General features: G+C 44.7%; 1 protein-coding gene across 1 annotated transcript in view; it reads left to right on the top strand.

Moving 5' to 3' along the window:
- Positions 1-15,719, top strand: part of LOC126183549 (sodium channel protein Nach) — a 259,499-nt gene that overhangs the window by 234,401 nt on the left and 9,379 nt on the right. The gene's annotated exons all lie outside the window — the stretch shown is intronic.

The following is a 15,719-nucleotide window of genomic DNA, read 5'->3' as shown; positions in this document are numbered from 1 at the left end:
TGACAATGTACTGAATAATACAAAAAATTTAAGTAAATAAATAAATAATATAGTACATAAAATGTGTTCTATCTCGAAAACCATTAGGAATAGGGCATTTCTCCATATGATACTTTTTGCTTCAAATGATATTTCCTCTCATGTCACTGAATATTGACCATTCCTCCTGGGACACCGTCTATAGACAAATCGACGTCGCTGCGTAACTACAACAAACGTGCCGATGGACACAGAGTCATCGACATAATTTCTGCTACTACATAAGCTCAGTTTTTTTTAGATTATTAATTAGTGTACGGCACAGATGGCAAAAACATTTTATTGCACAGACCGTATCTATAAGATGAAATATTCTTCCATGCACAGCCAGCAGGTGCATGAAGTCTCCAGTGACAATTTTAATTTCAGTTTTTCTTGGTCAGCTCTGGTTAACTCTTCTATCTTCCATTGCAGTTTGGGAAAGTCTTTGCCTCTCCGAAAGAGTACTCATCACTGTCAACCTATGTTTACTTAGACGTAGGTCAGATTTAATATAGAGGGGTAACATTTCAGGACATAAAGTCAGGATCAAAGTTTCATACGAATGACCAGGATAGAACTAAACCGTAACTCTCCCATCCCCTATTCTTTCATGAATCTAAATCTTATGTACAAAACAGCTTCAAACATCTGATTACTTTACAAATGAGTCATTTTTTAAATAATTGAAGTTAAGCTTGTAGCGAGAAAAAGTGTAGGAAAGGTTTTAAATTATATTTAAAGTTGGTTGGAAGTGGCTAAGAGCTTTGCTTATCAAACAATCGATGAGCATGGTCTGGGTAGCTTGCGCACCGCCTCAAGCATCGTACTGTGTATCGTGTCATATCTCCTGAAATAAGTGTCGTATAATGGTAGGATTTTGCAGATATATTCATGATATATATTGATACTGTCTTCAAAATGTTTTGAGAATTGATTAAGTAGTAAGGAAGTAATAAATTAAAACGTCATGCCTGATATTGAAGGTTTACTGCGTGAAGAGTGAAAATGCATTAAGCGATAAACTTTTAGTTTCGTCATCTTATGGGTTCTGTCAGCGAGAAAAAAAGATTCATAAGGGTTTGAAATTACGTAAAAACCTTCTTGAACGTCGCCAAGTGCTCTCCTTAACAAATACTGGCTGAATGATATCTAGGTACGGGGGAACACAAAAATACGGACGCACCAAAAAACGCATTAACATGCCGGTGTAGGAACCCGTTGACAGTCAAAACCGCTTCCAGTCGTCTCTAATTGGATAAATACATGTCCTGTATGGTTTTCAAGCGATACGTATACTATTCGTCCTGCGAAAGAGTGGCAAGATCAGGTAACGATGATGTCAGTGGTTAGCAATCACGTACCCTGCTCTCCCAAGTAGCCCAGAGAGGCTCAATAATATCGAAATTTGGTGACTGCGGTGCCCATAGGAGAAGCGACAATACATCCTCATGCCCACAAAACCAGCATTTGTTCAACGGCGCTATCGTCTTGGAACACGGCATCACCATTAGAGAACGGTCATTGTACCAAGGAATGGACCTGAGCTGCCAAAATGGTCACATAATCCTTGCAATAATTCGATCTTGTACTTTAACCATGTGGTCTAGGGCATACTACAGTACGGCTTCCCAAATCATCACCGAACTCGTTTCTCTCATGTTTCAATCTTGGGATGTAAACTCGGGCAGAAGTTGGTGTGAAACAAGGCTCATCCGACAAATGACTTCCTTACATTGTTCCATAATTTAGGTTTTATGACTTCGCCATCACGTTTTTTGTTACTGGTATTTTCCTCAGTGATATGTAGCTTCGCCCTGAAATTCCCTATTTATGAAGCTCTCTTCGTCTTGTTTCGGTCCTGACAGGGTTCGTGAGTACAACAGTTCTGCTGAGAATTTTGGAGCTGTCGTCCTCCCATTTTCCGTGACAACCCTCTCCAATGACCGTCTGACACGATCACTCCAAACAAGCTTTCGTCCGCGTTGTGACTTAGCGGATGGTGTTTTACCGCTTTCCTTCTGAAACTGTATAATTCTTCGATATGATGCCTCCTGCAACACCAAACACTTCGGCTGCCTTGGTTACGGAAGCACCCACCTCAAGAGTAGCAACAGTTCACCCATGTTCGAATTGCTTTATATCTGATATGATGTACTCGCAACTAAACACAACAGGTTTCGTTCTCGGTCAAACTCAACAGCATGACTTGCAGGTTTGGCTAGCAATGGCAGATACGGGCAGGCGCGGTGTTTCCATATTTTTGTCCAACCCTTGTAACCCGCACTGTCTTAATATACACACATCAAAAAAAGTTTTGCATCATCCCGGTTCCCAGAACTCCCAATGACAGACGTTGACTGTGGATATGGTATCACAGACACAGTCCGTCTGTTCAGAGAAGTCACCAAACTCGCCCAAAGATGTAAACAACCATGCATGAGCAGCGCCTGTTAGACGGAGGGTGTCCGACAGCTGATCAGTTCCAGTCATTCCACCAGGAAGGAGGTACACGGCTCGTGTTGCCTGTAGTTCAATCATGCCTAGACGGTCAGTACCGCGATTCGATCGCGTACGCATTGTTACTTTGTGTCAGGAAGGGCTCTCTACAAGGGAAGTGTCCAGACGTCTCGGGGTGAACCAGAGCGATGTTGTTCGGACTTGGAGGTGATACAGAGAGACAGGAACTGTCGATGACATGCCTCGCTTAGGCTGTCCAAGGGATACTGTTGCAGTGGATGACCGCTACCTTCGGATTATGGCTCGGAGGAAGACTGACAGCAACGCCACCATGTTGAATAATGCTTTTCTTGCAGCCACAGGACGTCGTGTTACGACTCAAACTGCGCAATAGACAGCATGATGCGCAACATCTCTCCAGGTTCATCTTTGCAACCACGGCACCATGCAGCGCGGTACGGATGGGCCCAACAACATACCGAATGGACCGCTCAGGATTGGCATCACGTTCTCTTCACCGATGAATGTCGCATACGCCTTCAACCAGACAATCGTCGGAGACGTGTTTGGCGACAGTCCGGTCAGACTGGACGCCTTAGACACACTGTTCAGCGAGTGCAGCCAGATGGAGGTTCCCTGCTGCTTCGGGGTGGGGGCAACGTACGCCGCTGGTGGTCATGGCAGGCGCAACCATATCGGCGGCATATTGGCGAGGCATTCGTCTTCATGGACGACGATTCCCGCCCCAGTCGTGCGTTTCTTGTGAATGAGTTTCTTCAGGATAACGACATCAAAAAATGGCTCTGAGCACTATGGGACTAAACTTCTGAAGTCATCAGTCCCCGAGAACTTAGAACTACTTAAACCTAACCAACCTAAGGACATCACACGCATCCATGCCCGAGGCAGGATTCGCACCTGCGACCGTGGCGGTCACGCGGTTCCGGACTGAAGCGCCTAGAACTACACGGCCACAACGGCCGGCAAAGATACAGGTATGTACAGCAATCTGCGCTACCACCTCTGAAGTTCTCGCTGTGTGGTAGTACAACATGCAATGTGTGGTTTTCATGAGCAATAAAAAGGGTGGAAATGATGTTCATGTTGATCTCTATTCCAGTTTTCTTGTACAGCTTCCGGAACTCTCAGAACTAAGGTGATGCAAAACTCGTTGATGTGTGTATATGCGAAATATAAAATAACGCAATATCTGCACGGTTTATACAAGTTCGAAAATTTGGTCGACCTTCAGTGCGAGATGCTTTGAATAGTTTCCACTATGAAACTGTGTCTCGCAATCTGGCAGAAAACCCAGAGAGATTCTGGTTATATGTAAAGTATGTCAGCGGCAATCAGTACCTTTACTGTCACCAATGATTGTGCTACTAAAGCAGAGTCGCTGAAAGCGGTTTTCCGAAATTTCTTCACCAAATAAGACGAAGTAAAAATTCCAGCATTCCAGTCAATAATAACTGCCAATATGATCTAACTTAGAAGCAGATATCACCGGAGCGGCGGAGCAGTTTGAATTACTTAATAAAGACAAGGCCTCCGATTCAGATTGTACACCAGTTGAGTTCCTTTCAGAGTATGCCGATAGTAGCTCCGTACTTGTCAATCATATGCAGTAGCTCGTTCGTTGAGAGATGCATACCTAAAAACTGGAAAGCTGCACGGGTCACGCCAATACCAAAGAAAAGAAATACCAGTAATCCGCTGAACTGCACACCCTTATCACTAACTTCGATTTACAATAGCGTTTTGGAACTGAAACATATAGCGTGTTCAGACATGATGAATTACTTCAAAGGAAACGATTTATTGAGAAATAGGTAACACGGATTTAGAAAATGTTGATTTTGTGAAACACAACTGTCTCTATATTCTCACGAAGTAATGAGTGCTTCTGACAGGGAACCTCAAACTGATTACATATTTTTAGACTACCAGAAGGCTTTCGACACCGTTCCTTACAAGCGACTTCTAATCAAATTGGGTGCCTAATTGAGTGTCGTCTCAGTTGAGCTACGGGATTCATGATTTCCTGGCATAAAGGCTACAGTTGAAAGTAACTGGCGGGAAGTCATCAAGTAAAATAGGAGTAACATCTAGCATTGACCAAGGAAGTGTTATAGGTCCTCTGTTCTTTCTAATCTATATAAACGATTAGGAGACTATCTGAACAGCCCTCTTGGATTGTTTGCAGTTAATGCTATCGTTTATGGTCTTGTAAAGTAATCAGGTGATCAAAATCAATTTCAAAATCAGTTAATCAAAATGTCAGCATGGTACAGAAAGTGGCAATTTATTCTAAGTAATGGAAAGTATGAAGTGTGCTAAAAGGAATCCATTAAATTTCGGTTACACAATAAATCAAATAAATTTAAAGCCTGTGAATGCGGATCAGTATTTAGGGATTACGATTACAAACAACTTAAGTTGGAACTGTCACATAGGTAACGTTGTGGGGACAACAAACCAAAGGCTGCGATATATTGGCAGAACACTTAGGAAATGCAACAGATGTACTGAAGAGGCTGCTTACACTGCGCTTTCCTGACCTCTTCTGAAGCACTGCTGCGCTCTATAGGATCTACATTAGATAGGACTGACGGAGGAAACCGACAAACACTCACAGAAGGGCTCCTGGTTTTGTATTATCGCGAAATAGTGGAGAGGGTGTCACGGATACGATATGCCGATTGGGGTGTCAATCATTAAATGAAGGGTGCTTTTCGTTGCGACAGGATCTTCTCTCGAAATTTCAATCACCAACTTTCTCCTACCGGTGTAGGGAGAAATGACCAACATAAAATAAGAGGAATTAGAAATAGCAAGGAAAGATTTAAGTGTTCGTTTTTCCCGCACGCTGTTCGAGAATGGACTGTTAGAGAAATAGGTTGATATAGGTTCGATGAACCCTCTGCCAGGCACTTGATTGTGAAGAGTAATCATATAAATGCAGATGTAGAGAGTTCTTGTCGAGCGTTTTCAGTTTTCAAATACTGTCAATAATTTACGAAATAATGAAAATGCAATTTTTTTTGCCCCTGGAACCCGTTAGATAGACAGCCTGCAAGTCGGATTATGTGGCTATCCCCGGGATTAGCCGTTTATTAATATAGATAAATGAGGGCAGGAGTTTCAACAGCAAGTCCAGCCGTTGAGTTTTTGGGAAGAAAGATCGACATAAAGTCTCAATGTGCATATTCACGTGATCTATCCCCCGACGATTTCATTTTTCTCGTTTACGTCACTGAAAACGTGTGTGGGCAGCGCTTTTATCACCTCATGTAGCTGTTGTCTCTTTCCAGAAAAGGTTTTGAAGCATCAACATCACTACGGTGAAAATGTTTCCAGAATTTGTTCGAACACAAGCCAAAGCGTAGAAATTTTAAAGGAGATTTTTTTTTGAGTGACGGTAAACCGATCTGCAGAAAAAACTTTAATTTCTTCGTTAGCAAAAACGTAAAAGGAGGTCTTTGGTCCACTGGAAGCCACGTACTGCAGGAAGTGGGCAGAAGAAAGGACGCTGGATGGGCTGCTGAATAGCAGTTGGGCAGCTACGTTGTATTATCTATCGTTTGCATCGGAAAAGACAGAATCAAATTCCGCCAGCAGCGGAGTTAGTCATAATCGCCCACGCTGCCCCCCCCCCCCCCCCCCATATGCATGTGGGGAGGTCAGTGCTCGCTTTTTGCTGTCAGAGCAGGGTGCGTGACAGTTGCTTCGAAGTCGAATGCGCGGTATTTACATTCTATCTGCGGGAGCCGCGCTTGTTCCGGAGCACGCATTTGTGTGCGCCAGCTACAAGTACTCTGACCGAAAATGATAACCGGAAATCCAATCAAATATTTAAAGGTCGCATGAGAGCTAGTGTTCTCCGGTGGCTGTGATATCGTGATTTGCGTGGCGTGTAAAGCGTACTTTTATCTCGCTGTGCTCATTGACCTGACCTCGGTGGATCGCTCTGTACTTTTTGCAGACACACCAAAGATAAGAGCATCGAAAGGATAGCGTTTTTTATGTCGAATGTTTTCTTTTTTTAAAGTTCAACCGAACGCCTGCAAGCATGCCATGTGATGTATTCTCATTTCTCATGTCATGACCTTTTTACTAGTTGGTAACTTTTATCGTGCTCTTCTGAAAAGTGCTGACTGCGATTTTGTATTTTGGAGACTTACATTCGAAGTTTCTTTCCTCTGAAACGAGAGGCAACGGCGTTGACATCTACGTCACTTCACGATGTTAACAACGCTATCATATTTTTCTTTATTCTTGAGTCACAGCCATCAAACATCGATTAAAAGAAGTCATGGCTCAAGTGACGAATGCACTATTTGAATAATATGTTTATTCGCCATTGTCGACTAGTTTGAACTTAACGACAACGGTGAAAGCTGAACCCTGACAATTGGCAGCGCTGTTGACAGCTTTGAACTATGAATAACAAAAGGATGTTGGCTAGACGCCGGGGCGAAATTTTCACAGAAAACAATAGTCGTCAACAGAGCTGCGGCAACACGGAGGCATTGCCATGTAGACGCGCACAAAATCGAGTTAGGTGACTGGTTTCGGCAGACGCGCGAAGCAGCTGCCAAGCTAACTTAAACTGTCAGGTCTCTTCCTAATGTATCGTTGGACACATATGAGTACATTGACGCGTCTGCTCACACAAGATTACTAAAATTTGTTCTAAGTAGAAATCGAAATTAATCACTGCAAAGAAAACTGACGGATGCATTTTTGTTAGCGGCCCAATTGACTTCTAAAAAAATGCTGTAAAATTTAGAGAAGATTACATCTTTTAATACCATCACCAATTTTGCGGGGCTGGTATCCGTTATTTACGGGCGAAATGAAATCGTAGCTTGCAGACTGTGGCCAGATCATTTAAAGTTCCGCGCTTGCATTAAAGTTTTCAAAACGCTTCGTGATGATCGGCAGTTAATCTCGGGGACCATGTAGGAAGTTGCAAACGAATAAATGGCAGAATACTAACTGTAACCTGCCATTGTGTCTATACGCCACGATCGGTTAAGCTCCTATTGGTCGTAGGCTGTAACAATAAAACATTTCACGTATCTTATATCTATTAGGAAAACTGTTAAAAGTTAAAAGAGAGGTTGCACGCAAATGCAGGTTCGTTAAGCCGCGGGGTAGCGATGATAAGTACGCTAGGAAAGACAGTTGACGAGTGGCAGCGGGCAAGATAAGGAATAAGGAGCACCAGGCATTTAAGTTGCAGCCACATTTCGTTACGCACAAGGGTTTGTTGTGTAGAAAGACGAGGTGTGGACCATCCGTGGTGGTTTCAGCGGGTTTCCGGAAGGAAGTTTTGCAGCAGGCTCACAACCATATGTTGTCAAGTCATGGAATGCAATGTGCGATGGGCAGACGTAGCAAAGCAGTTTAGGTGGAGGAACAGGAAGCGTGACGTGGAGCAGTATGTTAAGGACTGTGTGCCGGGCGCGCAGAGGGCTGACATTACACACCTGAAAATAACGTTACAAACGTTACTAGAGACGTCCAGTCCATTTTCTGTGTTAAGGTTGGATGTCCTCGGGTCATTTGATAAAGCACCTAAAGGACATAGGTACATTCTGATGATCATCGATCATTTTTGTCGATTTTTGGCAATGGTATCGATGCTGGACCAACGGAAGGAGTTAGTAGACTACTGGACATTAAAGTTTCGGGTACCTTAGATCATAATTAAGGACCAGGGCACTAATTTTGTCTCGGATTTAATGAAACAACTACGCCGCATGTTGTGTATATGGAAGTGGCGGATAAGTCTGTTTCGTCCTCAGAGCAATGGGAGAACCGAACGCGTGCACAAGACAGTTACGAAAGCGTTGATCTATTACGTAGGTTCCAGGCACGACGACTGGGACACCTATTTACCTTATATACAGTTTGCCTATAATTCGAAGATTCATATTGCAACGGGCTTAGCGCTATTTCAGGTGGTGTACGGCAGGAAGATGCCATCCACTTTGACGTTTTGATACCTAAATTTGGACCGGATGGTGAATCTGTGAGGAAGTTTGTCAGAAGAATTAGGGTAGTTTGGAGGAATGTACAAAAGGCAAACACGAAGGCATAAAACGCCAGGAACAACCGAACAGACGCATGGGCAAATTTCCGCAATACCGCGTGAGCAGTGGGTAATGGTCACTAGTCCCTATACGTCTAAGGAGAAAACGAAGAAAGTTTTTAAAAAATACCACGGGCTACACCAGGTCGTGGAAATGACTCCACTGGTCAATGTGAAGACACAGTTCCCCACAAAAACGTCGGTTATAGACGTCAGCCGCATAAAACCTGTTAAAGGAATGGTAGAGGGGATATCACAGTTATCTGCAACTACCAGAAGGCGAAAGTTACAGAGGGTAAAAAGAAGGAACCTGCAATTGATGAGCATCGTACGCTGCATGGTGTGTCGTATAGGTTAAGGTCGAGTGGGTAAGTTGCATAATTGTAATTTGTTGCTTTTTTGGTATAGGATATAAGAGAGTATGTATTTTTATTTCCATAGGGATATTTGTTGTTTTCTTGGGAAGTTGTTAGTTTTCATGTCGTTATTACTGATATTGTTCTTTTTGTGGATTGTGCGTTCTCGAAAGGAGGGATGGAGGTGATAGAGTAATTTTGTTCTACAGGTTGCGAATACGTAAGGACATCCAGGGGAACGAGGATGGGTCTGCTGTTGCTGTACGTCTCCAAGGGCGAGGCAAGGCATATAACAGTTGTTCAGCCTCTAGAATCGAGTGTGATGTTCTCGAGATAACCGGATGTGTGGCTTACTACTCATAAATTGACACTAAAACGACAGTGGAGATCTGGGAGGAGGTTAGGTTGGCTCAAATGGCTCTGTGCACTATGGGACTTAACATCTGAGGTCATCAGTCCCTTAGAACTACTTAAACCTAACTAACCTAAGCACATCACACACATCCATGCCCGAGGCAGGATTCGAACCTGCGACCGTAGCGGTCGCGCGGTTCCAGACTGAAGCGCGTAGAACCGCTCGGCCACTCTGGCCGGCGGAGGAGGTTAGGAATCAGGTGAGTAGGTTAGTGGATGCCTTTTAAGAATTGTATAAGTAAGCACAGGGGAATATATTATTTAGGGAGATAAAGGGTGAGTACTAGGAGTTTCAGTTCACTTACAGTAAATTAAGGGCGCAGCTATCACAGTTGATAGATGTAGTTCCTTACGCTAGGAGTCGTCGGAAGAGGAACAGGGTAAATCCTGGAGGAAAATTTTTAAAGACAATATTCGGAATAAGATGCGAAGAGGAAGTGCAGGAGCTAAATAGCACAGTTGTTGGCAGGTTCTGTGAAGGAGAGGCATATAGCGCAGTTGCCGAACTTAAAACAAGGGGTGTTGAATAACGCGAGACTGGTACAAGAATTAGCAGCAGATCTAACCTGATGTGCTAGCCAAACTAAGAAGATGCTGAATAGAGTTTTGGTGAAAATTCAGAAACAACTGAGTGCGTTGGACAACGAACTGAATGTAGCGAGGTTGCTGAGTGGACTAGCGGACCAACTTGGAGATCTTCTTTCTCTTTCGTTATTGCCTTTGTCCCGCATGTTGCGCAGGATCGGCATGGTTAAGTTAGATTTATTTTAGGGGGTGGCTGGATGCCCATCCTTGCCGCCACATCCTGGGACGGAATTAGTGTACCCCGCCGCGACGCCCTGGGACGGAATTAGTGTACTACAACTGTCTGCCTCGAGTGTAAACCATGAAATAGTTTCATATGCCTGCGAGACGTGTAACTGAGGCGGGACGTGGGGACGAGCCCGGTATTTACGTAGGGGGATGTGGAAAACAGCCTAAAAGCCACATCCAGACTGGCCAGCACACGGCCCTCGTCGTTAATCCGCCGGGCTGATCCGATCCGGGGCCGGCGTGTCTACCCGAGTCCAGGAAGCAGCGCTCTCTGCTAACCTGGCGCGGCCCAACTTGGAGATCCTAGGACTGAAATGACGATATTACAGGAGGCGCAGTTTTATGCGGTGAACGGGCATCTTAGTCCCGTATTGGTTACACTGAGGGAATTCATGGAGGGATCGCGGCTGGCGGGAAAGCAGTTCCTAGTGCAGCATATAGGCAAAGTGTCCGAAGAGGATCTGGCACTGTTTTTCCATTTAGTTTGGACGGAGATGGAAACAGATGGAGCCGGGGTGAATATAGCGACTGGTGTACCTGCCGCGCGGAGAAACTCGGAGTTTCACTGTTACAGCATTCACCCGTATCCAGTGAAATGGGGACTATTGGGTGGGTGCAGGTGAGAACACGGGAAATATTGCTGGTGTCAAAGGACAGGCAGGCTCACTTGTCAATGTCACGGGGAGGGTTGGAAAGGTGCGTACAAAGTTCTGGGTGGCCAAGTACATACTGGTATGTGGAGATGTGAAGCGGGCTTGTTTCCGGGGAAAGTAAATGGGACGATTTGTGTGAAGAAGCTTCTGCCGTCACAAACGTACTTTCAGAGGATGGGTCCACATTGATTATACTCCGTATTAACGCCAGAAACTGTATGGTTGAATTGCTACGAAGTAGGTAGACCGATAGGTTTGAAGAAACTCGAGTTTCGGAAAAGTGGAATGATCATTAATTGCCCGACTTGTGAGGTATTCAGAACGGATTTTCGTCTTCGAGAGCTACGCTTACAGGCTCAACTGTTATGATGTTGACGCGGAATATGTTGCATTGTCCAGAAGGATCACCGAGGCTACTACCCGTTCAAAATTAAATGTATTTAAATGACTCACCCAAACCATAGCTTTTGCAGTCCTTGGACTGTTTAATAGAGTCCCATCAGAGGTGGGGGGAATTTCGATGGAACAAATGTAGCAGCATGTACACCATTTCCGGGAAGAACAGCAGCACGAAGTATTAGTGATGATCGTATCGGCCACCAGCTGTGGCATGTCTCTAGCAGGTTTTTGCGTACTATATTTCTGGGTAAGACGCAAGAGGGCACAGGCTGTGGATTTGTCCATAAACCAATTACGAGTAGAATGGTTGACCGGTACTGGTGGGGGAAGCAATTAGTTTTAAGGTCTTAATTCGTGTATTCATCTCTTGGTCTCCCTCAAACCTCAAAGTTTTTATTTCTTCTCCATGGATTTTAATACCTACTCCGAATTTTTCTTTTGTTCCCTTTACTGCTTGCTCAATATACAGATTCAATAACATCGGGGAGAGGCTACAACCCTGTCTTACTCCCTTCCCAACCACTGCACAACTTGACCAGAAGAAGGGATCGGTTGGTAGGACATGTTCTGAGGCATCAACGGATCACCAATTTAGTATTGGAGGCCAGCGTGGAGGGAATTTCGATGGAACAAATGTAGCAGCATGTACACCATTTCCGGGAAGAACAGCAGCACGAAGTATTAGTGATGATCGTATCGCCCACCAGCTGTGGCATGTCTCTAGCAGGTTTTTGCGTACTATATTTCTGGGTAAGACGCAAGAGGGCACAGGCTGTGGATTTGTCCATAAACCAATTACGAGTAGAATGGTTGACCGGTACTGGTGGGGGAAGCAATTAGTTTTAAGGTCTTAATTCGTGTATTCATCTCTTGGTCTCCCTCAAACCTCAAAGTTTTTATTTCTTCTCCATGGATTTTAATACCTACTCCGAATTTTTCTTTTGTTCCCTTTACTGCTTGCTCAATATACAGATTCAATAACATCGGGGAGAGGCTACAACCCTGTCTTACTCCCTTCCCAACCACTGCACAACTTGACCAGAAGAAGGGATCGGTTGGTAGGACATGTTCTGAGGCATCAACGGATCACCAATTTAGTATTGGAGGCCAGCGTGGAGGGTAAAAATCGTAGAGGGAGACCAAGAGATGAATACACTAAGCAGATTCAGAAGGATGTAGGTTGCAGTAGATACTGAAAGATGAAGAAGCTTGCACAGGATAGAGTAGCATGGAGAACTGCATCAAACCAGTCTCAGGACTGAAGACCACAACAACAACAACAATTCGTGTATAACGGTATGAAAGGGGCACATGGAAGTGTGTGCGGAAATCCTGTATGGTGAATGCGGGAGATTGTTCTCAATATGTAAATGGTTAGAGTTAAGGTAGTTGATAGGGAACATGATGTTAAAGATTCGGGACGAAACTTCTTGGAAGGGAGAAGGTATGCTGCGCCACGAATAAATACAGGCGCGGATTTGGGTATTCCTGCAAATTTCGCGCAGCACTCGACGGAAGGTAGTACTTAAGGGACCAGTTATCACACCGGTTGGCAAGCGAGGGCAGTGTTGATACTTAGCAATCATTTCTGTGCGGCACGTTCCTGATACGGCTCGCAGGCGAGAAGACACGGCCTGGCGGGCAATGTATACAGCTGTGAAGGACAATACGCTGCAGTTACAAATGCCCCTAGTGACGTGTGTGTCGGGGCCAAAGCGGGGTGAGGTAAGCTGGCGTTATAATTATGAAAGACCACCCCACTTGTCCCCTCCAGAGGAACTACGCCAGCGATCTAGGGAATGAATGTATAAATAAGCGAGTGCGGAGGTTCACAGGGGGCCAGTCGTGTCACCATTCTGCCCGCGTCTAGAATTATAGAGAATGACGACTGTTTAAGTCGCAGGCCAACCACAACGATCTTCTGGTGGGATATCTGCAGCCAACCGGCTCGTTGCAACTACCACCAACCTTCTCTGCACTGTAGCGCCATAATTGTGACGGGGTGGGACCAGGGCGCGAAAGGGTGCAGAGCTGTCTATGGTCACCGACTGAGCTGCCCTAGGCGGATGGCCGGAGCTGCTACGGCTCAGTGAAACGACGACGTTCGGCTGTTTCCCTTCGGCGCTCTACGTGGGGTCCAAGAGTTGCTCTTTAGGAAGAAGCCAGCTGTGCCCGGGCTACTGACGCAGCCAACATACACGGCAGACAGTTAGCCGTGGAATGAGTTGGAGCGCTAAGTCTACAAGGCTGGGCGGCCAGACGTCGACGCAGCAGATTCTTTCACTGGGATTGGCGCTGAGCCGTGCGTGCACACCATGCGGCGCCGTCATCGGGATCGGCAGAAGTCCCGCTGTGTGCCATGTAATAAAGGCAATGGCACACTTGCGGCTGTTTCTCTGCATGCTCCGACGTGAGTCACCCCTCTCTCCCAAACCATACCCGTCGGTCGTTCTGACATACCCCTCTGTTGTTCTGACGTATTACTATCCCTGAGCTAGGGGGGATGTAACAGTTTCATGTATTTCATAACGGCTGTAGCCAATGCATGGCCAGTTCCTTTGGACATGCATGCTTGTCCGAAGGAACAGTGCATCATACTTCTGAACACTACAGGCATTGCAATATCGTACTTATCCCCTGACAGCGAGCAAGCGACTTTCAACTAAAATGTCTCACCTGTACAGGAATGTACATAATGGATCTACGAATAGAGGTTATAGGCACATGGCTGACGACATATGGAAGCATGGGCCTGGCGGTGTGTCGTGCATGGACAGGCGACCGCTCGCGATAAACAGGAAATCTGGGTTCGAGTATTTGTCCAGCACAAATTTTCATTGTCGTCATACAGCTGATAGTTGTCCATATTCGCAGCTGCAAATACGTATCATGTAGCACAATATTTAGTCTAGCCAAGAGATGTGACACACCATAGAGTAACACCATCACTTGCTTTCATAGTGGTCTCAGTTCGGCGAGGAAGAGAGTCCACAAGTTTTTTCATGTGTGCTGTATCCAACTGACAGCACTCATGAATGATTACACTCCGTCGGTCTATCAAATTCCGAGGATACGGGTGTTAATGATCAGCCACTATTCAACATAGTCCCAGACATTTTCTGTGGGATTACGAACGGGTGATGCAATGGACCAGGTGAGGTGTGAAAGTACCGGGAAGTATGCATGCACCATTGTGAACACTGCTGTTGTCATTTTAGAAGACAGGAGTCTCCACTGCATACTAATCATGAAGTTGTAGAAGAGAAGGCAGCGTTTGGTGGTCGACAAAGTTGAAACAAATATCCTGAATCATGTTCACGATAATCTCAATGAGTGAGCCCAAGTCATCTTAGGAAAAACACTCACAAAACATCGCATAATCACCTACAGACTGAACTATAAGGGCGATCGAATAGTTTCCGTTCGAAGGCAGTACAGTCCAGAATCCGTGTGCCAATTATTCTAAATCGCTGCGACCACTGAGGCAATCACCCCACCGACACATCACTTTGAAGATAACAGTTGGTAAACAATGTAACCTACTGCGTGAAAAAGTCAGGAAATACCTACTACACATCCTTGTTCGACAGAAATCGTCGACTCAAGCCCTTTTTTAAGGTACAGATAAAGTGACAATTGCAATGGCAGAGATCACGATTATAGGGGGAATGCTCTGGTGCGTTCCACTACGTTACGTCATTTTCAATATGGAGACGTGTGTTGTCATGAAGTAGAAGCACAGATTCGCGCACAGATTCTGTTCAATACATATTCTTCAATCTCCGATGGATGTCGGCCGATGTTCGTCCTTTGGCAGCCAAGAAAAGAAACACAGAACGTTCCTCCTGTTTGGACGCATTTGATAATAATGTCGCAATAGCTCACGCTTCAGCACTTACTACACGCTCGTCGAAAAGACAGGAATACCACTAATCTCTTGCTTACATATCGGTGCTTATATATCCGCATCAGAGTGGCGATACGTTGCATATACGCTGTGTAATGTTGTTGCTTTAATTTGTGGTGTAAGCGGTGCTGCTATTCAAGACCATAAAAGTGGTTAAAAGCTGTGAGCTGCCTGGGGAAGTTAACCTTGCATTACTGAGCAACTGTTTCACCAGGTATCCAGTCTAGCTTACCAAATTCCCAACCAGACTAACATTAATTATAATCTTTGAATAGTCATACGACAACCGGTGATATGTATATAAAAAGAGAATTTAAATAAAAAGAAACAAATCAGTTTATATTTGGAAATTTATTTTAACATTGATCATTGAAATTTCAGCATATTAAACTCGATTCATAACTAAGCTGGTGCCTTATTTAGGATTGTGAAAATGTGAGATTGTAATCTTACGGAACACATCAAATATGGAGCCAATATTGGGAGACTGCATACAACACTGCATTCATAAATAACACACGAAGAACGTTGAAACATATGCAAGAGGAAATTAACCACAACCAACCGATTCAATTTTCACCCAAGGAAGTTACGTTCGT

The sequence above is a fragment of the Schistocerca cancellata genome, chromosome 1 (assembly GCF_023864275.1).
Source record: "Schistocerca cancellata isolate TAMUIC-IGC-003103 chromosome 1, iqSchCanc2.1, whole genome shotgun sequence".
Lineage (NCBI taxonomy): Eukaryota > Metazoa > Arthropoda > Insecta > Orthoptera > Acrididae > Schistocerca > Schistocerca cancellata.
Note: the sequence above shows the minus strand (reverse complement) of the source record. Positions and strands in the feature narration are given on the sequence as shown.